The sequence below is a fragment of the Panthera pardus genome, unplaced genomic scaffold (assembly GCF_024362965.1).
Source record: "Panthera pardus isolate Hobbes unplaced genomic scaffold, ASM2436296v1 HiC_scaffold_27, whole genome shotgun sequence".
Taxonomy (NCBI): Eukaryota; Metazoa; Chordata; class Mammalia; order Carnivora; family Felidae; genus Panthera; species Panthera pardus.
In genome coordinates, this window is record NW_026526843.1 from 116,434,186 (window position 1) to 116,441,382 (window position 7,197).

The 7,197-nt window shown below is 44.4% G+C and overlaps 1 protein-coding gene across 5 annotated transcripts in view; it reads right to left on the reverse strand.

Annotated features, from left to right (window-relative positions):
* Positions 1 to 5,948, reverse strand: part of FRMPD4 (FERM and PDZ domain containing 4) — an 843,299-nt gene extending 837,351 nt beyond the window's left edge. For 2 of the 5 annotated variants that reach the window (XM_019417876.2, XM_053891834.1), the window contains exon 1: positions 5,270 to 5,615. The gene's annotated coding sequence lies outside the window, so the exon portion shown is untranslated. Of the gene's footprint in view, positions 1 to 5,269; positions 5,617 to 5,865 lie in introns of those variants that run through there. The other 3 variants (XM_053891835.1, XM_053891836.1, XM_053891841.1) reach the window with 3 other exon arrangements.
* Positions 5,949 to 7,197: the final 1,249 nt, after the last annotated feature.

The window sequence follows — 7,197 nt, forward strand, 5'->3', positions numbered from 1 at the left end:
TATGTGAAGCAAAATCATGGCTCTCCTGTTTAGGAGTTTGAGAAATCTATTTTATATCCAAAAGAGCCAATTGCCGACTATTAAATCTGTCCTAAAGAATACCTCTGTAGAGGATGATTGATTTAAAATACAGTACAGGGACCGCCTGGGTGGCTATGTTGGTTAAGCCAACTTGATCTTGGCTTAGGTCATGATCTCACAATTTGTGAGTTTGAGCCCCGCATCAGGCTCTGTGCTGACAGTGTGGACCCTGCTTGGGATTCTCTCTCTCCCTCTATCTCTCCCCCTCTCCTTCTCTCTCTCTCTCCCTCTCTCTCTCTCTCTCTCACACACACACACACACACACTCTAAATTAATTAATTAATTAATTAATTAATTAATTTAAAATTCATGTTTAAAATTCTATGGGCCACCTGACTGGCTCAGTCAGTGGAGCATGTGACTCTTGATCTCACGGTTGTGGGTTCGAGCCCCTTGCTGGGTGTAGAGATTACTTAAAAACATAAAATGTTTAAATTTTTTAACATTTATTCATTTTTGAGAGACAGAGTGTGAGTGGGGGAGGGGCAGAGAGAGAGGGAGACACAGAATCGGAAGGAGGCTCCATCCAGGCCCTGAGCTGTCAGCACAGAGCCCGAGGTGGGGCTCAAACTCACGGACCGTGAGATCATGACCTGAGCTGAAGTCGGACGCCCAACCAACTGAGCCACCAGGCATCCCCAAAACATAAAATCTTTAAAATAATCTATTAAAACACTTAACAACTTTAAACTACAAAACTTGTCCTTAAGGAACATCTAATATACATAAATCAAATAATTAACATCACTTAGTAACACAGTTAACAATACTGTCAAGTGTTTGAATTTGAGGCACCCGAATTCGAAACAAGGGGAAAGGCTCCATCATTTTGTGGGAAAACAATTGCATCAGTCTTTTAATTAGACCAGAAGTAACGATACAACATGTATTTTGATAGAGAACCCACAGGTTTCAACAGCTCGGTTAAGCTGGGAAACACAACTGTGGCACCCAGAAAACGCACAGGGGACTGCACTTGTAGCTGCCCTGTTCTTCCCTCCTCCTTCTCCCCAGCTCAGTAAATGGTAACTCCGCGGGGTTTAGGACAAAAAACATGCAGCGATTGCTGATGCTTCCCCTTCTCTCACATCCAAACCTTGAGAAAATTCTGTTACGTCTGTCTTCAGAGTATATCCAGAATGTTCTCCCCAACTTTCTGGCTATCACTCATGATTTCTAGCTTGGATTATTACAGTAATATTTAATCCTAAAGTATTCATTCGTTCAAATGTTCACCCATCCACCCGTCCAACAGCTACTGATAAACAATCACTTAAATCAGACATTTGGGTACTTAGGTACACAGAGATTGCCCTTTTGGCCTTTACAAGAGGAATTATTTCTGACCCATCCCGAATCTTCCTATGGTGCATTGTTCTAGGACATAACTGCCAGGTGCTAAACAGTCAATACTGAGAAAATTGATGACTAGGTAGAATCATTTTTCAAGTTGGGATTCTAGTACTTTACTTCTAAACCAGATTAAATTGGAGCATGTAACTGATATGTCATTAAGTTATGCTGATAGATCACTCTAAATGGTTTTTGACATATAACTCAGAAGGAATAAAAAGAATTGGATGACATTACTATATTAAAATTCTTTTTGCTCCTATCAACTTGAATGAACAAGATGTTCTGCCCTTTACATAACTAAAAATTAAAGAGGGGCACCTTGGTGGCTCAGTCGGTTAAGCATCTGACTCTTGATTTCAGCTCAGGTCGTGATCTCAGGGTTCATGAGATAGAACCCCATGTTGGGCTCTGTGTTGACAACAGGGAGCCTGCTTGGGATTCTCTCTCTCCCTCTCCCTCTCTCTCTCTCTTTCTGCTCCTCCCCTGCTCACGCATGCCCTCACATGCCTGCTCTTTCTCTCTCTCTCAAAATAAGTAAATATTAAAAAAATAAATAAAAATAGGGGCGCCTGGGGGGCTCAGTTGGTTAAGCATCTGGCTTCGGCTCAGGTCATGATTTCACAGTTGGTGAGTTTGAGCCCCACACTGGCGTCTGTGCCGACAGCTCAGAGCCTGGAGCCTGCTTCAGATACTGTCTTCCTCTCTCTCTGCTCCCACCCTGCTCACACTCTGTCTCTCTCTCTCAAAAAACAAATAAATATTTAAAATATTTTTTAAATAAATAAAAATAAAAGAGAAAGAACTGATGTTGAACTCTTGTCAGATTCTAGCAATGAATACTATCTATCCGTGGAAACTTAAGCTAAATGATAAAAAGCCCCATCTCATTAAGAAATACATTGTAATCAAATATTACTTTCATAGTTATTCAAAATTGGGATATTTATACTTTTAATTAGCTATATACTAGTAATAGTTATACAGGTTTCCCTCACTATCCGAAAGTAGAGCATTCCTATGAAACCTTTCATAAGCCGAAAGGGCATAAAGTGAAGAAGCAATTACCATTAATTTACATTGAAAAATTTGTGAGTGTGCCCAGACCCAAAACAACCACTTCTCTTAGACTTTTCTGATACCTTAGAACATATCTCGCCAATAGATGCACAAAATAGATGAAGATATAGCAGAGTTGCTATTCAAAAGCTATGGCTGCTTGATGCTGAGATGCTGAGTGTAATTCCTGGGGAAGGAGCCTGGTGGCGCCACTCTCCCTCGGCGTGAACCCTGCTGGGGGCGGGGAGCTGAGGCTATTTTCTCTTTTCACCTTATTAGTAAAAGCAAAAATCCTCTTGGGATTTCTTTCGGTTAGCAAAAACAAGTGCTAATGTAGGGCTTTTGAAAAGCAAAGTGGCATAACGTAAACTTTCAAAAAGCAGAGGATACTTGTAATGATTACAAAAAAATGTTTCTCTAGATTGACTTAACATTTAGAACTTTACGACCGCAAGATATGCAATAAATTTAAATATACACACATTTTTGCTGCAGGAAAGAATGATAACCAGTAAGACTTTCATTCCTGAAACCACACTACATAAGAGTAGAATTCTGTAGGTCAGGGCTTCTCAGCACAGCACTAAGAACGTTTTGGGCTGGTTAATTCCTTGTTGTTGGGGGTTGCCTTATGCACTGTAGGATGTTTTGCAATACCTCTGGCCTCTTCCCACTAGATGCCAGTAGCCTCCACCCCGTAGTTATGACACCAAAAATGTCTTCAGATATTGCCAAATGTCCCCCAGGAAGCACTAGTCCCTAAATCAGAACCACTGCTATAAAGGATAGAATAGCAATACAATATAAAGCTTTGACTATCAAAGAGCTAGTTCACTTTTTTTTAAGTGGATGACAGGTATGAAAATAAGTTGCATACATTTGCGCAAGAGTGTAAAATAACATTTTATAATGCACTGGAAATTATATTATTTGCCATTATTTAAACTTATTGGGAAGAACTTTAAATGTTAGCTTCAAATCCATTAGCCAAAAGCATCCTCATTTTAAAAATTAGGTGGGTAAGGTACATTGACATTCACTTACTAATCTTTTTTTGAAACCCTAATAAAGTACTTTAAAACACTCTTGAGTTTATCTCCTATGGCTCTAATCCTTTTTCCCCCCTTGAGGAACGTATTAAGTTCTTGAAGGCTATCTTCTTGACAAAAATGTAGAAAACTGAAATTAAAAAAAGTATCAGGGCTTTTCAACAAATGTAAAATATTTAGATACAAAGCAAATATTTTTCAAGATTCAATTTGTATAGACTAGTAACCTTTTTTTACTTCCATTCTCCAAATAACACCTATTCAATTCCAAAGATTTGGAAGAATAGTTTTTAAAAAAACTTTTTTAATGTTTGTCTATTTTTGAGAGAGAGAGAGAGCAAGCCCTAGGCGGGGCTTGAACTCACTGAACGTGAGATCAAGACCTGAACAGAAGTCAGACACTTAACGGACCGAGCCACCCAGGAGCCCCAGAAACAGAATAGTTTAAGAAGTCCAAAGAGCTTTTCCATACATCTTTTCCTTAAACCTGTTACACTCACCTAAATAGTGTCTCACTAAGCCCTAATTCTCTCAGCTCAGTTTACTGACAAGAATGCCAATGGAATAATTCATTCTAGCCAAAAAATAAAAATGTATGTAGTGCTTTTGTCTTAAAGCGGTTCCACATAAGTTATCTAATATTAATTGAACCTAACTAGAGAACAGGTAGAAAAGATGTTAGGGGTAAGAAATTCGCTTAGTTTGCAATTCAGTAGCGTTTAGCAGAGCTGACATCTCCAGACCAATTACACCAAACTCTTCTTCTTCTTTTTTTTTTTTTTAACGAAACCCTCATCTAAGTTTCTGCTCATAACTTCACAAGGTCTGGAGTTTTGAGGTGCCTGAAGGCAGATTAAATCAACCTACTGCCCAACATGGCAGAAAGTCTTCAGTTGTAGCAGCCAAGTTTCTTAGTCACTTTGTACAAGGCTTTGAACACTAAATCTTCCCATCTATATTCACTGAGGTATCATTTAAATCACATTAAAAATCACTTTAATTCTGATATATTATCCAGATGTCCTAAGGTTGTTCTCAAAGTTTGAATCCTTCCGTCACGAAGGACAGGGCTTCTGAAAAGGATGGCCCTCCCTTTTACAATCAAATAGCTGTGGACAACCATACAGATAAGTGATTTTGATAATCCAACATAGATCCTTCTCATTCAGCGTCAGTAGAGCTGATCTACATGCCAGTTACTAGGGTCTTCTAAAAACCATTGTTGTATCCCTAAAATTAACTCAGTTAAGGCCCAGATAATACCGTGTCAAGAATCACTTGTTCCTCAAAATAACAACTACTCCCATTTTAACTACTGTAGCGCTAAAGTAACAAAATGCGTTGCAATTATATATTCGCAGCTACTGCTAGAGTCCAGGTCCCCTAAAACTTATACCAGAGCGGGGCGCCGTACTTCAATATTTCTGAGGGTTGGGGTTTTTTTTTTTTCCTCTTTTTTTTTTCTCAGTGCGGCGTGAATCCGACCTAAACTGACCGTGTGGAGCGCCAGGTGCCCACGGCTCCCCCAGGCTACCGCCACAGAAAGGGTTCGGGGGCCCGCAAGGCCGACCGGAACCCGGAAGGCGGGGGCGAGGGGGCGGCGCGGGGGCGCCTGCTGCTCCTCAGGGACCCTCAGGGATCGCGCCGGGAAATTCCCTTCGCCGGAAACAAGGAGCCGGCTGCAGAGCCCGGCTGGGAATGCAGGCGGGGAGAGAAGCCGACCTACACTTGCTTTTTTTCGTGCCCACTGAGGGAAACTTAAGATGTCTCCACGGATACGTCAGACGCCACAACGCATGCCTTTCCCACGCTCTGCGCAGGCTCGTCCTTGACCCAGAGGCTCCGCCCCGCTCCGCCCCGGGCGCAGGCCGTGATGACGTATCCGGCGCAGGAAGGACGTGCCCGCCCGTGCTGCGCGCGCCGGCTGGAGGGGAGGAGCTGCAGGAGACTTCCGCAATTGGCTTCTCTTTTTTTCCCCCCTTAAAGGACCCCTGGCCCAATAGTGAGAGACGGGCCCTAGTAAAACTCGAGAATCATAAAAGATTAACTATTACTAAAAGGCATTTCGCCACCAGAACTCGCGAGTTTATCCCTCCTTCAGAAGCTCGCGCTCCGGTCCCAAGGAGCCGCCCCCCGAGACCGCCCCGCCAACCCGCGCTTTAGCTTTCCGGGCAGCTTCCAAACGCGCGTGCTCCGCCCCGCCTCATCAGCCCAGCCAGCTCGCCCCCTGGCCCCCCTCCCTCTTCCTGGGAAACCGGCGCGTGGGAACTGGGGTGAGCGGCCTCCGGGAGCGCCGGCACCTCCTCTTTCCTAGCTTCCTACACTGTTGCTTTTCGGTGTGAGATCTTCCGGCTTCTGCTTCCCTGCGTTCCTCCTTCTCTCTCTCCGTAGAGCGCCTGCTCGCTCAGCAGGCGGCCCCCGCAACTCTCCCTCCCCGCTAATCTCTTTTATAAGCCTTCCAGGTGATTCCGATGCATGCTCAAGTTTGAGAACCACTGGTCTAAGGACCCCCGAGCCTTCACAAATCCAACTCCTGTCTCCCCCAACCAGCATCTAGAAGGGGGATCTTGGGACGGACGCCACCGACCCCGTGGCCAAAGGGTGAACACGGAGCAAGAGAGGACAAAGGAACCTCCCCTTCTCTCAGGGCCAACATGCTGTTGGAGCAAGTGTCAAGCAGCAGTTCCCCTCTACAGCACCCCCGCATACTGCTGTGTCACTAAAATATTAGAGCAGTTTCACCATAGCTGTGTAATATAGCCTCACTTCTCCCTCCTCTCCTGTTCGTATAAATCTGGGAAAGAGGCGTGCCATTGGCCACTTCTGCAGAGCATGGAGTGTGTGTGTGTGTGTGAGATTATGTCACATGGGTGATGTGATCAATTTTGGGTGCTCCAAGTGAAAAGGGATTGGGAGCCACTGATCCATAAACAGTGATCCTCCAGCAGGGCAGCTGCTCAGACTTTAATGGGCATATCCCCAGGAGACCTTGTAAAAGTGCAGGTTCTGCTTCAGTAAGTCTGGGGTGGGGCCGAAGATTGTGCATTGTAAATAAACTCCCAGAGGATACTGATACAGTTGGTCCATGGATCACGTTTGAGGAGCAAGGTATTGCAGTACACCCAATTCCCAGTGTTCCTGGCTTTGAGAAAGATACCTGGGTATAGGGTGATCAGCGGTTCCGCTTTGCCTGGGATTGAGGGTGGTGCCAGGATGGTGTTCCTGGTTTTCCTTGCTAAAATCAGGAAAGTTCCAGACAAAACCAGGAAGAATTGGTCCTCCAACCTAGGTGCCTGACGGTCAGTAGTCAGGGAGCAAAAGGCAAGCTGACACCCTGCCAGCAGCAGCCCCCCACCGCCCGCCAGCATTCACATTCCTCAGGTATTCCTGGCCGCCCAGGAACAAAGGAAAGGGAAAAACCAACGGTTAACTGATAAAGATCACAGTCATGCAGGCCAGGAGTCTTTACAAATATCTTAGTAAATTATAAGAAGAAGACAATCTTACCAATAGCCTAATCTCCAGAAACCTACAGACTCAGTTTCCTGAGCCCTAGCATCACCCTCCCCTCCACCCTCCCCGCCACAGTGATGTCCGGAACAAAGGCCAGAAGGAAGTGGTAGGTTAAATTAAATTTCCTTACAACCTGCGGCC